We start from the raw sequence: 20,553 nt of genomic DNA on the forward strand, positions 1-20,553 counted from the left end.
ATTTGGAGCAACTAGGAAACAAACAGAGGCTGGGACATCTCCCAAAGGGCCCTGGCTCGCCAACTAGAGTTTGGGTATTTTTACCAGGACAGTGGAGTTCCCTACTCCAGATTCTTAGGTCCATGGAAGGGGAGCATCTTCAAACCTGAGTTTCAAGCCAACTTCCTTTTAACTTCATCACCAAGGCGGTGCTCCGGGTTGGGTTTTTCCTCGCTCGGTTCTTCCTATACTTCTGGCTGCTTCCTGACCTTAGACTAGGGTTTCTGGCAAGTCATTATCTCTAGATCTTTCACATCTGGTCAGTTTGTGTTTTGATTTTTAAAAAATCTTTGATTCCCCTCCTTCCTCTAAAAATTACAAATCACAGATAACCACCATTTTGCCCTGGAAAATTGTTTTTTATGCTGCACTAAAAATGGCCAAATACTTCTGATTTCCCTCTCCAAATATATTTTATCACGTTCGGCCCCGGACTTTCCCTTAGCGCTTTTGGTAGATAAAGGGGTGTTCTGGGAACATATCCATCATCACCTCTGACCACAGAAGGTGGGAAAGTAACAGTATAGAGAAAGGCAGAGACAGGAGGGAGCTTCACCCAAATTACTTGCTCTCACCTACCTTCCAAAAAACCCTCTGTTCAGTTTCTGTTAAAGTTCAAAATAATTCTTTCTGAGACCTGTCAATAAAATACATAAACAGCATATTTGAAATGCCTAATATATACGTACAAAAATATTCAGAGCTAATTGCATTCAGTTGACAACCTGACTGCAAATCATAAATAGATGCATATCATTTGAAATTCTGCCTAGAATTTAATTTTCACCCTAATTCTAGAAATAACTAAACATTTTCCTACTAGATCAAGTTGGGGGGGGAGGTCTCAGTTCTACCCTAAGCAAGTACAACTTTGAGTTCCAGTCTATGAATTTATAATTTTTTAATCATTTATCATTATTCTTCCACAACCTTAGTATATTGGTAAAATTAAATAAGCACATTTTCTTTTTAGTTCATAGGCTCAGTCTAATTTCATACAATCTATAGAAGAAAAATAGGACAAGTGCAACTGACAGAAAAAAACTTATAAAGGTATTTCACATTTCTATACTAATTTTTTAAATGTCTGCATGAATCAAGCAGCTTAATTTCAGCTCTATACAAACCTATAAGTGGATGAAATGTCTACAAATAAGCCACAGTTCTCTCTATAATTCAATTATAACCTCTCTCTCTCTCTCTCTCTTTCTCCATGTCTCTCTCTCTCTTTCCATCTCTCTCTCTCTCTCTCTCTCTCTCTCTCTCAGCACTAAACTGGTTTTCCTCATGTGCTGGTCTCTCCCTTAGACATTGTCAGGACTGCCATCTACTGACAGAGGAGGTTACACGGAAATGAAATGATTTAAGAAGAATGACCATGTTGTTTGTTGTCCAAATCAGCACACTTTTGAGAGTGAAAAAATTTTTTTACATCATTCTCAAAAGTATATAAAATTTTTTTTGAAAATTAAAAATTAGATATCTGTATAAACTAAGACAAAACACTCAAAACTTCTTTACATTCGTTATCTGAACATCAAAAGAGAACAAGCAAAATAAATATTCTTCGTACATATTCACATCTTTAAATGGATTTCTTAGCGTATCTGTTTCTAATACAATGTTCTCTGAAATTTCCTGAAAAGTATACTTTAATTCAATTTTATTATTTTTATATTTTAAGATGATCAATGTTTTGCTGAAATCTTTTTAAGTGCTGTTCTATGGCTGATAAAGTTGCAATTGTTGATATATTCACTCGACTCTTCTTTGTGGGCGATAATGAAGAAAATGCTTTCCAGGTACGTGCTGAGCTACTTGGGAATTTTCAGAGTAAATTCTGCTAAATGGCAATGTTGTCATATGGTCTTATATTGTTCCCGGTAGATTTCTCCCCAAGATAATAATAAATGCAACAGGAGCCAATAATGGCAAAGCTGTAAATCTCACGTGGAATACCGTCTGATAAACCAAATTTGCAATTTGTGAAGTAGATAGTTACGATAACATTTTAGATTGAATGTCTCACAAACTAATGGTATTATCAGATTAAGGTGGTGGGAGATCAGAGGCCATCCAGATAGGACCTTGCTCAGTGTTTTTAAGAAAAATATAAAGTGTTTCCAGTCAGAGGTGGGACCTAAAAGATGGAATCAGTGTCCCAAGTAATAAAACCAAGAAACTGGAGCCTTCTGATGTTGTTTGGAAGCATGGTTCCACAATCCCAAGTCCTGATTCTTATTTCAAGGGACACCAAAGCTGTCCTTATTATTGCTTTAATTCAAAATGTCCGAAGACATCCTACCCTACAAAAAACCTAAGTGTCCTACAACAGGATTGCATTACAATGGTATTCACAGTTTGTTCAAAATAAGTTGAAAATTTTTAACTGAAATATTTAATAGAGATTTTTAAAAACCCTTCAACTTTTGAAACTTTTTGAGAATTATAATGAATGTAACACAGCTTACAAACAGGAAGACACTGACATGTTTCCCTACAAATGCAAAGGCCAAATCAAACACACTGGCATAAAAATTTCATTTTGAAATTAGTTATTTATTAGAGAGAGAGAGCGCAAGTGGGGAGGAGAGGGAGAAACAGGCTCCCTGCTGGGCCGGGAGCCCAATGCGGGACTCAGTCCCAGGGCCCCGGGGTTGTGACCTGAGCCGAAGGCAGACACTTAACCAACTGAGCCACCCAGGTGCCCCTAATTTTGAAATTTTATAATTGCACTTCAGTGTATCTCGGCTTGTGAAGAAAATTCATGATGAAACTAACTTGGGAAAATTTTCAAAAAACCCAAAATAATGGATACTATTTCCGCCATCTAACTACTTCGGAAACAGTAGCTAAAGATGAATTGCTCTAGCACTCAATGCAAAGATTTTGGAAGACATCTTACAATCAACACCTAAATATGGCAAAAATACCTGCTTCTTTACATGTATGTGCATTTTGCTACAACTTTATCCTAAAGGTCCATCAGGAAACTACACTGCTTAAAATCAAATATTCCAGAATGAAATTATTGAGATTTCCACAGTCACATGGGCAATTAAGGATATCTACTTTAGGAACCATTCTTTATAGTGCAAAAAAAGATCTTTGTTGTTGTGGGGAAAACAAATTTAGACATTAATTTTGTAGCCTTATTTGCATTGGTCACCAGGAAACTTAGATCTGAAAGTGAAACCTAACATTAATAATTTAAAAAAACAAGAGATGAGTTGTGGAGCGGATGTGGAGAAAAGGGAAACCTGGTATATGGTTGATGGAAATATTATCGGTGCAGCCATTATGGAAAACAGTATGGAGGCTCCTCAAAAAGCTAAAAACCTTACTACCATATGCACTCCCACTTCTTTTTTTAAAAAGATTGTATTTATCCATTTATTTTAGAGAGAGAGAGAGCGAGAACATGCGCACACAAGCTCATGCTAGCAGGGGGAGGGGCAGAGGGAGAGGCAGAGAATCTTAAGCAGACTCCACAGGGAGCGCAGAGCCCCTTGTGGGGCTCAATCTCACAACCCTGAGATCATGACTTGACTGAGCCACCAGGCACCTCACACTCCCACTTCTGGGTACATAGTGAAACCAGGATCTTGAAGATACAGGTGAATACAGGTATTCACATGTTCATCGAAGACTATTCACAATAGCTACAATATGTAAACAACCTAATGTCCATTAAGAAATAAGTAGGTAAAGAAAATGTGGCATATACATACAATGGAATATTATTCATCTTTCAAAAAGAAAGAAATCCTGCCATTTGCAACAACATGGGTAGACCTGGACATTATGCTAAGTGAAATGAGCCAAATACAGAAAGACAAATATTTCATAATCTCATTTACAGGTGGAATCTAAAATAGTCAAACTACAGAAGTAGAGAATATAATGATATTTGCCAGAGTCTGGGGGCAGGGGAAAATGAGGAGATATTGCCCAAAGGATACAAAGTTTCAGTTATGCAAGACAATTAAGTTCTAGAGATTTAATATATAGCATAATGCCTACAGTAAACAATACTGTATTGTATACCTAAAATTTTCTGAGAGGGCAGGTCTATGTTAAGTATCCTTACCACCACTACCACCACCACCACCACCATCATCATCATCATCATCATCATCATAAATAATGGAGGAAACTTTTTTTTTTTTTTAAGTTAGGCTTCATGCCTAGCATGGAACCCAGTGTGGGGCTAACCTCATGACCCTGAGATCAAGATCTGAGCTGAGATACTGAGATCAAGAGTCAAATGTTTGACCAACTGAGCCACCCCAGAACCCCAAGGGAAGAACCTTTTTGAGATGATGGATATGTTTCTGGTTTTGATGGTAGTGACGGTTTCATGAGTATATACTTATCTTCAACTCATTGAGTTATATACATAAATATATATGGCTTTTTATATGTCAAGAAAAAATCTGGATTTTGTGTTGTTATTAATGCACGACGGTAAAGAAATAGCTTCTGCAGAAATGAGTAATTTGATAAGTGAGCCATGGAATACAATATTAAAGTACATTGAAGATGGAATCATACTTTTCACTCTGTTTGCATTTAGGTATTTAATTATTTTTCTAGCAGATAACTAACAACTGGAATTGTTTTTCTAAAAATGCAAATACAAGTAATATCATCATTTGTTAATAAAGACTCTGCAGCTACCCTTAATTTAAAAATAAACATCTCCATATGTTCTTTCACTAAAAAAATAACTGTACAAGATCATAAGTGTACATACTGTCATTACTATTGTTTGATTTTTACCTTTAATTTTATTTATTTGAAAATATACTACAAATATGAATACAGCACAAATTTTGAATGGTCCAAATTTCAAAAGAAATAAAAATGTATACATAAAAAGTTATCCTTACTCCTCTTTCAGCTACTCACCACCCCCACCTCTGCCAAATCAGGAAAAACCATCATTATCAGGGTGTTTTTTTTTTTTAATTCTTCAAGAGGTCTTTGAAGAATGTATAATCATGTGCACATACTTTTTTCTTTCTTTCTTTCTCTCTTGCTCTCTTCTTTTTTCTTTTTGGCAGAAAAGGAGCAAGCCAATCACATGATTGTCTCCTTTGCTATTTTCTTTCAACCATATATATAGAGAGAGACATAGTTCCATATCACTACATACAGATCTCCCACATTCTTATTATAGCTGCTTAGTATTAGTCTTTGTATGTATCATAATTTATTTAACCCAACCTGTACTAATAATGTTAGGGTTGTTTTCAATCTTCTGCCATTTCAAACACTACTACAATGAACAAACTTGTAAGTACATTATTTTTTCACAGTATAAATACTTGAAATTTTGGAGGATTTTTCCAAAAACTTTATGTAAGTATTATCAACTTATATTTCCACTAGCATGCTATATTTTCACGCCAATATGATTTGTGAAGAACAATGTCGTAGTGATAGTACTGTCTTATTGTGCGTGGAGTTGGACATCTTTTTACAGTTAAGATCCATTTGTATTTTCTGTTAATTGTATTTTTATACCATTTGCCTTTTTTCTTATTGGATTGATGATCTATTCCTTACTGATTTTTTTTTAAAAAGATTTTATTGTTTATTTGAGAGAGAGAACAAGAGAGAGAGAGAGCATAGGCAGGGACAGTGGGAGGGTCAGAAGGAGAGGGAGAAACAGATCCCCCACTAAGCAGAGCCCAACATGGGACTCGATCCCAGGACCCTGGGATCGTGACCTGAGCTGAAGGCAGTCGCCCAACGACTGAGCCACCCAGGCACCCCTCCTTACTGATTTTTAAAATTTCTTTTTATATTAGGAAAACCAGGCCACTGAATGTAATGACTGGCAAATATTTCTTCTAGTTGGTCATTTTTCTGAAGTGTTTACTTGAAGAAATTTTATTATTATTGTTGTTTAATGCATTTGAATTTATCAATTTTTTATTTTATATATTCGAAGTTTTTTTCATACTTAGATAAACTTCCTCTCTGAGATTTTTTAAAAATTGATAATTTCTTGCCGTGCCTATTGACTACAGCCCTGCTGTTTAGTCTTCACCGATTATGAAACACTTTCCAACTATTTTTGAGTCTGGCTAATTTTCTTCTTATTGTTGCCTTCTTGTGATTTCTTAGAGAAAGGGGGAAATACTAACAGTATATTCCATTTTTAAACTGAAAGTCCTTTTTTAAAAAATCTTATTTTACCCAATGTATTTCTATAAGTCCAGTCAAATTCTTCGTACGATGACATAATAAATGCATAAACACAATTATTTTGATACACAATTAGTGAAGTTTTTTGTTGTTGTTTACCACTCAGTTTCCTTTGACTGAAATACGTGTTATTTTTCTAATTATCTTGTTTTAAGATACTGTCTTTATAAGATTACATTGTAGGACAACAATTTGTAAACTTATGCACAAACTTTTGCATACGATTAATTTCAGGAGTTTCAGAGAGCTCGTCAGAACTCCTAATGCCTATCATGACCTATTTTGAGAATCAGAGATAAGCTGAACGTGAGAGACTCAAAATACACAATCACTTACGGTAAAGGAGAAAAACTTTTCTTTGTTGTTACCACTGAAGTGTGGAAATTAATATGCCAAACAAGATGGGACTTACTTTAACAATCCATCACAAATATTATTAAAATGTTGACTTATTTTAAAATGATCATGGAATATATGATTCAAAGTAAAATCTTACCGATTCCAAACATGAATGTGAATGAACTCAGTAAGTATATACTCAACACCATTTTAAATAAATGACTGATTTTTCTCCAAAATCTTTCGTTAAAGTAGCAAATCTTTTGGCAACTAAAACCTTTACAGGAAAAGGCTAGTCGGACTGTTGAGAATATAAATTAGTTAATGTTGTAGGAAATAAAATTTGGATACAAAATATAACAGGATGTTGACATGGATCTTCATCTGCTTCAGTTTTAGGTCAGGACCAAACACAGAACAGAACCATTAATGCTGCCTACCCTCCATTTTGAGGTAGCTTGCTAAATCATCTATGCAGGCAATCAAAAAATATTTTGGCATTTGTTGGCTTATTACCTATATAGGGACATATAAAAGTTAAAGAAATCTAATAAAAGAAAGTGAGAATGTCTTTAGGTCAAGCTATCCAAAAGCAGTGGTAGTTGACCTATCCCCCCCACCACCACTACCCCCCCACACATACACTCCTTGGTAGGGAAGAAAGTGCTTCTCTCTTACCCCAAGGTACTGAAAGGAACGACATAGCTACTGCTGAGAGAATCGAATATTTGCCTACTATGTTTGAAAAACATAAATATCTTATATTTATCTGTCACCTGAGAAATTCCAAAGTGAAAGTCTGAACCTGGGTCTACAGAGTGAAGAGAAAGGACTGTATGTTCCGTTAGTGGTAAATCAGAAAGACATGATTCCTCCCTATGCTTCATTGTAGGTCTGAAAGGAAAGAGCCACACAGGGTTGAGCTATGGTAAATACATGTATTTCCCAGTTCAGTGCAGTAAGAGGTATAAGGAGAAATGCTACCCCAGAAGTAATGAACTTGGTTTCCAAATACCATTTCTTAATAAAAGGAAAATTGGTTTATTCCAAGGCTTGGCAGGGAAAACATAAGATGATGCCAGAACAGTTTGTGATACCAAAAAGTAAGGAAATGATTAAAAATAAGTAATAAAAGATCAAGACATACCAAAAGGGCACAGGAAACAACCTCAAAAAAGCTCCAAATAGCCAAAATTAGGACGATCTGAGAAACAAAAAAGTAATGACAGTATTGGATTATAACCCAAAGAATGAAATCAATATCCATACCAATATAAACAAACAAATGAATACATGAATGAATGAATGAATGAATGAATGAATAAATAAATAAATAAATAAATAAATAAATAAATAAATAAGGGAGAAGGGACAAGTCTTCCTTACAAAAGATTTCCAATTAAGAACACAGAAGGGATGGGATGGGGAAAATAGAAAATCACCATGAGAGCACCACGGTAATAATTGCTGCAAGCAGGATCCAGTGATGAATGCTAAAATTAATGGACAAAATTTAAGCAGAAGTAGGATTTTGCATAGTTACAAGGTATCTCTCCTTAAATATTTAGTAATTTCAAAGGGAAAAGCAGCAACATCACAATGAAAAAACCTGGCAGATGCTGAGTGATTAAGGTTAACATCACCAGCAATAAGACATATCCACACATTTACCCCTGATAGGATGCATTAATAAGGCACATCACCCCTTGAGATATTCTTCTCAATAATGCAGATTCTCAAGATGATCAAGAAAAAAATCTGACAAACCAAATGGAGAAAAACTCTACAAAATAATGTGCCTGTATTCTCCAATAGCGTCGAGGTTGTAAAAAAACAAGAGAAGACTAGGAAATTATCTCAGACTGGAACAGACTAAAGACACATGGCAACTATATGTAATGTAGGGCCCTGGACTGGATTCTGGAACAGAGAAGTGGGCTGGGGGGCAGCAGTAAAAACACTGGTAGAATTCAAATAAATTCTGTAGATTCATTAGTATCACACCAAGGTTAATTTCCTAGGTTTGATCATTTTTTTCTTGGTCATGTTAAATATTGGCATAAGGGTAAGCTGGGTGAAAAGTACATGAGAACACTTTATAGTACTTCTGCAACTCTTCTATAAGTCTAAAATTATCTCAGAAGTTTAAGACTACAAATGTATTCATTGAATTCTAACTATATGCTAAGTTATAGGATTAAATTCTAGGATTATTAAAAAGCTGTCACACTGGTCTATAAATGCCTTACGCAATTGAAATTGTACTGAAGATACTACCTTACAGGTGAGATCATTTCTTTCTTTCTTTTTTTTTTTTTTTTTAAGATTTATTTGTTTCTTTCAGAAGGCAGGGGGAGACTCCCCAGTGAGCACAGAGCCCAGTGGCGCAGGGGCTCGACCTCATGATCCTGAGATCATAACCTGAGCCAAAATCAAGGGTCAGATGTTTAACCAACTGAGCCATGTAGGCTCCCCAGGCAGTTTAATTTCTAAGTGCAGTCTACTTGTCATTATGCAGTTAGGGTAAAAGAAAGGCATACGACCTCTTTAGGGTCCAGTTGGATAGAAGTTAGATAGATAGAAGAACATCAAACATAATGGTCTGCCTCCCCTAGTATTGCATGGCAGAAGCCTCAGGCCTCTGTGAGAAGCCCAGCATTTGACTCGACACCCAGCTTGGCACAGAACCAATAACAACATTAATGCAGGGAGGTCTGAGCTAGGTAAGTCTAATAAATACCATAGATCTCCATGTGCTGTACCTATGGATAGAGAAGTGTCGGCACGATCTAAGATACAGAGCACTGAGAGGACCAATGGGCCAACAAAAGCTTGGAGGTCATGGCTCAAATGCTCTAGGATTTCAACACTGCAGGTAAATGACGAGAACCACTGACTTGAGAGTAAGTGCCAGCATCGGTCAGGGGCTAGGTAGGACACCACACTTGGCAGAAAACCAGTAAGAATTCATGTAACAATATGCCTCCAACCTCCACCTCCTCCATCTCCCCAATCCTCACAAGGTAAATTAAGTTTCCTTAAAACCTAGAAATTATCTGGAATTTGAGCGGGGGGGTGGGGAGGAAATTTTAAAGACTGAAAACTAATAACAAAAAGCCTAAAATGAGCCAAAGAGATTATTCGTACTGGAAGAGATTGAAAGACCATTACTTTATATTCTAAAGTGTGGCATTTTGGGGGTGCCTGGGTGGCTCAGTCAGTTAAGTGTCTGCCTTCGGCTCAGGTCATGATCTCTGGGTCCTGGGATCAAGCCCCACGATGGGCTCCCTGCTCAGTGGGGAGTCTGCTTCTTCCTCTCCTTCTGCCACTCCCCTTGCTTGTGTGCTCTCTCTCTCTCTCTCTCTCTCTGTCAAATAAATAAATAAAATCTTTAAAAAAAAAGTGTGGCATTTTGTAGGAAAAAAGTCACATTTTGTTTGCACATATAAGAAGCAATTAATTAATGAACTTACAATACTTGTTTATTTTTATGTATTATTATACCAAAAGTTCTATGGAAACTAGAACTGCATCTTTCTTTTTTTATCATTTTATCATATATGATCTTTTTATATCATATCACTATATATGCCTAGCATGGTAATAGGCATTTGACAAATATTTGTCATATAAGGAGGGAAGGAAGGAAGGAAGAAAGGAAAGGAAAGGAAAGGAAAGGAAAGGAAAGGAAAGGAAAGGAAAGGAAAAGAAAAGAAAGAGGGAAGGAAGGAAGGAAGTCACTGCCCTGGAGCTTAAAATGTGGAAAGGCAAGTAGACATGTAAATAAGTACCCAAAATAACTTAAGTAGAAGATACAGTAATAACCAACTATCTCTGCCTACGGTAAGGAAAAAAGACTTCTGAGTGTAAGGGTATAGATCTCGAAGAATTCACAGGGGTTTGATAATGATCTTCTGAACTACAGAGAAACTTAGAAACTTTCTTGAGGTTAAAACAATTGATTTTGTACTTAATATTTTCTCTGCACCCCAACACAGCAACAGGCATTCAGTAAATGTATTGATTTGACTTGAGTTTCAGTTTACAATCCATTAGGTAAAAGAAATGGCCATTGCCTGAAATATATTTCCAATTGATGATGTTAGAATGCTTTTTTTTTTTTTTAGCTAAACTGATCACTACAGGGGTCTTGTGTAGTTAATGATGTTTATTTATGAAATCACCTGCCATGAGATCAAGTCAAATAATGATCATGAGTAAGCATACAAATACATTGACTCTCACAGTGTCTGATCACACCGGTACCCTGACCACACTTGCAGCCTCCAGAGCACTCATAAATCTCTGTCGTTTATAACCCACCCAATCTATGGTATTTTGTACCAATATAGCCCAAACTGACTAAAACAGTTGGATTACTTGCCTTTTATTCTTGAATTGTAAAAGTTCTTTATATATTCTGGATACCAGTCCCTTATCAGATATATGATTTGCTAATATTTTCTCCCAACATGTGGGTTATCTTTTCACCTTCTTGACTGTCTCCTTTGAAACATAAAAAGTTTCAATTTTGACAATATCTGTGTACCTTTTATCTTTTGGTTACTTGTGCTTTTGATGTTATATCTAAGAAACCATTGCCTAACCCAAGGTCAAGAAGATTTATTCCTGCATTTACTTCTAAGAGTTTTGTGGTTTCAGCTCTATGATCCAAGTTTGAGTTAATTTTTTTGTATAGGGTGTGAGGTAGGAGCCTAACATAATCCTTTTGCATGTGGATACCCAGTTGTTCCATTTGTTGAAAAGACTATTCATGCCCTAGTGAATTGTCTTGGCACACTGGTTGAGAAGTAATTTACCATAAGTGTAAGCATTTATTTTGTAGTCTCAATTCTAGTCCATTGACCTAGAGTTGAATTTGTAATAATGCTTCTGCTAGCACCTGACCTCACTAGGCTTATTTTCTTACCAAACTAATCTAAAATTAAATTCAATCTTCAAAATGAGCAGAGATTGGTTCTTTCCCTATTTTTAGCACTAGAGGCCCAGAGACAGTATTAAGCCAGCTCGAAGAGGCTCATTGTTGCCTTTTCTCTTTATATGCTTCTTTCCTCACTTCTCTTTGGACATCTAGCCATCGAAAGCCAAATTGCTTTATCCAGCGGTCAAACTGGTTATAGTTGCTTTCTTTGTTTTCCTGACTTCTTTCTACTCATCCTCCTTCCTTTCCCTCTCCTCCTCCTCCTTCTTTTTGTACCTTTGTTCATGTGACTTCTTCAAGTTAGTGGGCCAACAATATTTTTAAAATTGGTTATTTGATATTGTGGGCTAATTCAATTTATAACGTATAAAGAGAATAGGATTATTTGCATAGAAATAGCATATTTTTAATGCTTTCAATTCCAACCTAAATCTAACAAATAGAGATATGTATTTGTGTTCCTCCTATCAGAACAGATATAGCTGAATTTGATCACTGTGACTGCATAAATGCCCTGGCTGTTGAAGTACAAATGTTTTTGTTTTAGGTTTAAGATTATTGTTGTTGTGGTTAAAATAACTCTTTACCAAAAAAAAAAAAAAAGCTCTTTACTCAGTCTCCTTTATGACATATGGATTCCAAGCTGTTCCAGGTAACAAACTTGATAACCCACATTCCCCACTGATAGTTACCTAGTAAATATCAGCTTTTGCAAATCTGTCTGTATTCATTTCTTTTGAAATGAATACACTAAATATATATCACTAAATATATATCACTAAAGTTCACTAAATATATATCAATACTATAAAGAGAAGGGGAAAAAAGTAAGACTGACTATGACGGATTTAAATTTTAAACTGAACATTAATTAGAAGAGAGCTGAAAAGATTTGAATACTTATTATTATTGTGATTATTGTTATAATGACAATCAGTGAAGAATACCTAATGTCCAATTACCATTTTTTAAAGACTTCAGATTCTAATGGATTCCAAAGCTCCTAAAAAATTATGAGTTAATTCATTAGCCCAACAAATATTTAAAGAGTACTTCCTATGTAGCTGTTATGGGGTTAAGTATATGGGAATTATAAAGATAAATGAGGTCCAGTCCTTCTTATGAAATAGTCTGGTAGAAAAGAAAAATTCACACTTAAAAAACCATGATAAAAGTGATCTAGATTATTTAAAAGTCACAATAAGAATTTAAGGTGATTGAGACACAGTAGAATTGAGACTGAAGCAATGAGAAACTATGGGAAACAATTCATGGAAGAAGGTTATATAATATGAAAATTTAATCTAGAATTCATTTCACCTCTCTCTAAAATATCACACCTGTAAATCGGTGTAGAGTAGAAAGATAAAACAGCCTGTGAACCAGGTAACTGGAGTTTCATACCAAGTCTGGGATATTCTTCCTGACTTCTTTCAGGAAAGAAAGAAATGAATATCTAACTTTTTGTTTTATTCTATTATTATTTTGTTTTGTTTTTAGTTACTAGTTCTTTTTTTTAACTACGCTTTAGCTTCTTTTATGTATTGATGTAGCATTAAATGCATATATTTAAACATTCGTATATGTAGTAAATATAAAAGTTTAGATGATAATATTTAAATCAATAATTTTAAAACGAAACAATATTTAACATATAGTTCAGTCTCTATACTATATTGATCTTAATTAGTTTATATTAAATATACATTTATATAGATGTAAGAATATAAATAAAAATGATTGTATGAAAGCTCAGTTTTTCTGATTTTTGTGAATCAGCTTAGGAATCTACTACATAAACGAAACTTATTCAGTAATTATGTTTAAGGTCTCAAAATCAAATAAAGGTCGCAGAAATTAATCCCAATTTAACATGAAAGAAGAATACAATCACTCTTGTTATTTAAAATTCATCTTAAAATTCATATTTAAAATACTATATTTGAATTTTTATTTATATATAAATTGTTTTTAGAGTCAAACTTAATCTTAACTTGACATACTTGTGCAACCCTCAACCTCTAAATTTTTTTCTCCTCTCTTTTGTCTAACACAATTCCTCCCATAAAGGTCATTAGTTAACTCAAATTGCCAAATCCAATATTGAAATGCTAAACTGAGTAGCCTCGTGTCATTCATCTTCTACTTTGACAATGTGTACCAAAATCTTCTTATAACTCTGTTCTCATTTCTTTTTCTTCCTTATTCAACCTTGGATTTTCCCCTACTTCTCAGATCATCTCTCTTTTTCATTGATTTCTTTCTTCTAGCTCCCTATTAAATATTAGCTCCCTTACGTTTCATGCTCAGTCATCTCTTCTTACTGCCTATCTCATAAAATGCCCAAACGTGCTCTTACTAATAGGATAGTGCTACCAAAATGTGTATCTCAAAACCCGACACTTCCCTTGAGCTCTACACTCCTGCTCCAGAGCACGTGCCGTCCCACAAGAATATCTTGGCAACAATTTAAACGGATGTAACACTTAGAATCGTTCCTTCAGAGTTAGTCACCTTTCAGACTCTGCTCTGTTCCATGGTCCAGGCAGAAACACCAGAAATAATACCACAAGATTCTCACCAAGAAGAGAGAAGATAAAAATCTTGTGCATAGGAGTAAGGGTTCTTCCTGTCTCAAGTAAGGAAATTCCAGATCTACTCAATTTAAGGAAATAAGGGAACAAATTGGCTCATACATTTCTAGAATAAACTAGCTGCCAGCATGGTTCAATACAGTTGTATAATCATAGTCTTCAAGAACATATTTTCCCTTTTCTCTCTTGATCGCTTGTTTTGTTTTCAATTTTGCTGGCGTATTTCTTAATCATATTCATCCCAGTGGTAGCAAAGATGGGCAACCCAATACAGAAGCTTATATTATACAAAGTTTAAGAACTTGAGTGGGAAGGAAATCTCTTCTCCAATAATTCAAGCTAAAGCCAAGGAATGATTCTCATTGGTTTGAGTTAGATCACATGTCCCTAAAAGATCATTAAGATTCTCACTACGTGTCTTAGACCCAAGTAAGTGCAACCCCTGATCTGGGCCTCACAGCTCAGCCCCCCCCCCCAACTCCCCAGAATCCACCACTTTAGAGTACCTTTTTCAAAGTTTTTACACTCATTTTCTGGTGGCTAAAATTAGCCAGAATCTACAATGTTATCCAGGCAAGTCACTCAGAGCCTCGACTAGGACCTGCATTGGTCGGATTTCCTAGAAGTGCTCTTTGACTCTTGATTGTCTAATAGGTTTCTCAAACTCAGCATTTTCTAAGGGGATTTCTTTATTTAAGTAGAAGCAGCAGCCCATCCCCCCTCCCCATAAAAGAGTTTTCCCAGTTTTCCACCTTGTGGTATATGGCAACTCTATTTCCTATTCTTTATAGTTTCTTAGGTCAAAACATTGGAATAATTCTTCACACTTCTCTTCCTCCCACCTCATATTAGCAAATTCTGTTGGCACCATCTTCTAAATAAACCCAGTTCTCAGACACTCATCAAGCGTCTCTACTACTTTTGTGCAGTCACAACCATGGATCATCAGGACTACGGCTAGAGGCACCTAACGGGGCTCCCTGCACCATCCCTTCCCCCTCGTATTCTGTTTTCAACATGGCAGCTAGACAATCATCCCAAACATAAGCCAGATCATGTTGTTAGTCTGCTTATACCATACAAAGCCATCTCCGTTTATTCAGAGAAATATCCAAGACCTACACAACAATGTCCTGTTCGCACCACACGCTGCCCCAGCCCCGAACTCACTCCCCCTGTAGCCTGCTCTCCCATTGTTCACCTTTTCACTCATTCCATTCTAGCCTTTTATTTTTTTTCAAGTCAAAATCCAAACTTCTCACCATGGTCTGTCTACATGCTCTCTGAGTTCATCTCCTAGTGCTCTCCTTGCTAGATTCCCTCACTTGGCTTGCTATATTGGCCTTCTTGCTCTTTCTCAAACAGTCAAGGATCGTTGCACAGTCCTCATTATTTCTTCCTTTTTTCTTCTCATTTCATGTCCCTTTCTTTTCCCCTTCTCTCACCCTTTACTCATGGATGCTATTATGTCCCAAATAATGCGTTTATATATAAATAAAATTGAGAAATGGAAATATTTGATTTTGAAAAATATCTCTCCAAACAAGAAATTTAAAAAATAGTAATTCTTTGGTATGAGAGAGTTAACAAAAGGGCCAGCATCCCACTCTGCCAGGACTGCTCTTCCATCCCTTGGCTGCAAGTCTTACTTCTAATCCCTTCAGGCTTTCACTCAAACACTGCTTGATCAGCAAGGCCTTTTTTGATCATTCTGTGCAAAAAAAAAAAAAAAAAAAAAATTTTCACTCTACATTTCTCTATAGCACTTTGTACCATCTGAATACGTGTTTATTTCTGGTCCCTTGTTTATCCCCCCTGTCATAGGTCTGAGGGGTCGGGGAAAGCTTTCCTGAGAAAGTGGGGATTTCAGCTCAGACATGAGTAGGAATAGGCAGCAAATAATGGGAAGAAGCACATTCAGGCAGAAGGGTCTGAGAGTGTAAGGCCCTGGATCTAGAAAAATCAGATGCAGGAAATACCTATGTGGTACAAGGAGCATGTCAGTCATTGAAGGATTTTGCGTTTTATCCCAAGCACAACAAGAGATTTAAGGCAGTAGGATGATGTGATTAGAGTTTCAGTTGGAGAAGATGCTGTTAGCTAGTTGGAAGAGGAGATGGATTCAAGGGATGCCCAGGAGATGTAGGAAAGCCAGTGAGTGGCTCTTGCAATGACCAGTATAGGTGAGCCATGTGGCAGCTCCTGAGATTTGTCTCCTAGAGTATTTGTCTCTTGTAGCCTCTGGGTTCAAATTTCTCCTCCTACTAATTTTGAGATAGTCATGTTTTTCTTTGGTTTGATAGTATCCATATATAATATCTTAAAGTACAGAATGAACATTTCCATGAATATTTGATTTTTTTTCCTCTTTAAGTATACAAACACTAAAACTGGTAAACCAATTTTTTTCAATGAACTGAGACTTTGGATATGGGGTGTAGGCAGGACACTTGTCCCAGGATCCCCTTAAGAACATGACCTGCTGTTGCAAAGAGAGACCAGTACAAACAGAAAGGGAAAGTCTAGAACAGATTTCAAATTGCCTGCATTGCGCTGTGAGGGTATTCATGTCTGCAGTCCAGAAAGGGAACAATTTTCTCTTACAGGATAGTGATGTCCAGAAAATGGAGCTGTAATGGGATATTTCTGTGATGAAACAAATATTAGTAAATGTTTCTATTCATTTTTTTCCTACAAACGAAAGTGACAAGATACTACCCCATGTCCTTGATGATTCTATCTCTAGTGCTTTAACTGGCAGTTCTTGTAATATGCACAGATTTGCTGCTTTCAACCCCGTATGTGCCTCTTTCAGCTATTCAAATTTGACCCTGGGCTGTCATGTTTTAAAACCATAAAATGGGGGCGCCTGGGTGGCACGGTGGTTAAGCGTCTGCCTTCGGCTCAGGGCATGATCCCAGAGTCCTGGGGTTGAGCCCCACATCAGGCTCCTCCGCTGGGAGCCTGCTTCTTCCTCTCCCACTCCCCCTGCTGTGTTCCCTCTCTCACTGGCTGTCTCTGTCTCTGTCAAATAAATAAATAAAATCTTTAAAAAAATAAAATAAAATAAAACCATAAAATGACCTACAGAACATCTACGAGGGACTACTTGATAATAATTGAACCAGTAACTGCCTCATCTAGTAAATGATTCCATAATAGTTAAGATCTTAGCATGTGATCTTAAGTCAAGGTTGTTTTGAGTTAGCAAGAGACTAGGTAAATTTTTGCCTTAGCCCTTGACTGTTTTTACATGTTAAAATTATCACTACACATAACAGGCCCATTATACATAACAGTTAAGGCATGAAAAATTCTGAGAAATGAAGTATTTTGCTTTACTGAGTGTGTGTGTGTGTGTGTGCGTGTGTCTATGTGTGTGTTTGAGATTTCTTTACCAGATATAGAGAGTCTTTGATTCCATGCTTAAGAATGAACCTTAAACTTCATATAGTCATGGAGAAGTTAACAGTGGACTTAAACTCAGTGTATGTATTACCAATTTGTGAAAAGTTAGAACACAACATAATCGACTTAACTGCCAAAACTACACTAACCAGAATATAGTCTTTTTTTAATATAAAATAGATAATATATGTTAAAATTATGGTGTGTGTTATCCCAAGGGAGATGAAAAGGGTACCTACGCCCTCAACTGCCCATCCAGAGCTAACTACCCAACAGTTACCTGCTTTGTTATAGTGGCTTTCAGGAAAAATTCCAATTTGAAGAATGCATTCTACAGATTTAAATAATCCAGAGCTATTTGGAATATTAAATGAGATAATTTATATAAAGGAATATGGCACAGTACTAAGTAAATGTTAACTCTCTCTCCCTTCCTCTTTCCTTCCCACTCCACATCCCTCTTTTCCATTTCTCTCATCCTTTACTCATGGATGCTACCATGTCCCAAATAACAAATTTCATATAAACAAAATGGAGAAATAGAAGTAGTTCAAATTGAAAAAAACTCCCTAACCAGGGCAAAAATCCTTTGATACGAGACAGTTTACACTATATATTCCCTATAAATAAAATACAGTAAAGATTTCTGATCACTTGATCTTTCTAATAGCTTGTTTTATAAAAATCAGTGATTACTATATCAGGCTTCCATAGAATTATGAATATGCAATCTTGATCTTGAATTTTCTTTTAATCACAAAAAATATTTATCGATAAGGGATACCAGTGACGATAAATTACTCAAAAGAAAGGCAGAATATGAATGGTGTATATGTATCAGTTCTTTTGACCTGTCAGCATTCATTTTCCTCCATAGTACTCTTGTTGCCTTATGATTGGTGGTGTCCACCAAGTATTATGGAAGATGAGAGAACCGAGATCCTCTCCATCTTCTTGTGTTGGTCAGGGATAGACACATGATTTAAGCTAAGCCTCTAGAAGCTTCTCCTGGCACTTAGACTTTGGGTGTCTGATATAAGAACGTGTCGTGACAGTTGGATATCGGGGCATCTCAGCACCATGATGTGGTGCCAGCAAGGCTGGTGATGGCACCTGGACCTGACCCATCCTGCAGTGTAACCATGGCAATTCTTGCTGAGTCATCTCCCTCTCACTTGGATCCTGTTCATTCATGCTGTCTTGTCCCTCAGATCCCAGGTGACTCTGTAGGGTCTCATGTCATTCCAGTAAACCCTCCTTCTTTTTCACACTTTTTCCCCTCTGTAAGATAACCATACTTAGATTCTGTTGTTTGGCACTAAGACCCTTCACACAGAAATTGGGACTAAGAGTAGGGTTAACATTAAAAGACTCTAAAATGTAGTCTTAGCTAAGCCAAGAAGGCTGAGTGGAAGCCAGTGAGACACCTTTATTCAGGGGCTAGAAGGTTTCAGTTTTTGTCATATGGTAGTGAAAGTAATGATCATTTTAGTCCTTCTGCGCCCTGAGAACAGCTCATGTACACATAGAAGCTTTACCATAAAGGGACTTTAGAGGAAAAAAACTTAGGATGTTAGAATGTGTTAACGACATTTTATGGCTTTCAATAAATTCCTACATAAAAGAGATAAGATCGTTTTGATAACTGGCATCTGAAAGCAGAGAGAAGAAAATAAGACCTTGCTTAGAGAAACACTACCTTTGAGTTGCCTGAGAACCTGGAAAGACTGGAAAAGCAGCTGTCTACTGCAAGTCAGAATGCCAGCGGGAGGGGAGGCGCGCAACAGAGGATGTGATTGTGGCTCAGGAGAACGCTATTGCTTCCTGCCCCTCGTGCAGGCCTCTGCTATTCAAATTGTCCCAAAATGACAGAGAGGAAGGAAGGAAGGAAGGAAGGAAGGAAGGAAGGAAGGAAGGAAGGAAGGAAGGAAGGAAGAGAGGGAGGGAGGGAGGGAGGGAGGAAGGAAGGGTGGGTCACCTTATTATACCAGAGATCAGATTGTTGGACCCCAAAACCCTGAGTTTCTGAGAAATGAGCAAAGCAGGGAAATGGAGGCTTATTACCAAAGAAACTCTGAAGGTTAGAACTGGAATTCAGGATTATAACCTCTCTCTGACTTTGGCTGCTGGCCTATAAAACAAATAGCCTGGAAGAATCTAAACTCTAATAAAGCTTTATTGCCAAATAAACTCCAAGCCTGAATAGAATAAACTCCTATTACTAGGCCCTGAATATAATCTCTAAACTCCTTAACTCACAGCAGTGGGAAAGGAGCCTCTAAGCAGCATAGGGGTGATTTACTATTGATTTGTAACCTCAGGAACGTCCTGGGTATAATCTGAAACTGGCCCCCCCAATCTGTGCATGGAGAACAGGAAGAGACCAAAAGAAGAGGCATGCCACTCTAAGTGGCAGTTTTAATAAACAAAGAAAATTCACATACAAGAGCCTTGACTCGGCCAGGAGCAAGACAAGTGATTCCCTGCAACCACCCATCAAATCTTAGTAGTCTGTACAGAGGCCTTAACTAGGTTCAGTCACATATACCATGCAGATGTTCTCAACACATCTCCATCATCAGATCAAGGCTATGTCCTTGGAGCAGCCTCTGGGAGTGGAAAAAGCAAGCAGAACTCACATTTCAAGGACAGGGGAGGGCATAAGTAGCCCCTGATGATGTTTATTGCTTACCACAGTAAAGGAAACCATTTCCTTGATGGAGTATTAGTAGCATTTCGAGAATAACAAGGTCAAAGACAGGGTATTTATTAAGGTTTCGTTCTTGTTTACCGTACCTGGAAATAGTTCAGTATGAGCAGCATATGGGGATTGAGTCACGTTTGTTATTAATAGTTTGGATCAGCAGACCTAGCAAGGGGAAAGTTTTGTAGCAAGCCTTGAAGAATAAACAGTCTTACCACAGTTGAGTATCTGTTGAGACACCCTGGCAAGAGAGCAAGTTGAGAAAAGTTGTTGCCACTTCATCTTCTAATCGAGACTCTCCTGCAATAATG

This window comes from Ursus americanus, chromosome 8 (genome assembly GCF_024610735.1).
Source record: "Ursus americanus isolate L20-20 chromosome 8, mUrsAme1.1.p, whole genome shotgun sequence".
In the NCBI taxonomy this organism is placed as follows: domain Eukaryota; kingdom Metazoa; phylum Chordata; class Mammalia; order Carnivora; family Ursidae; genus Ursus; species Ursus americanus.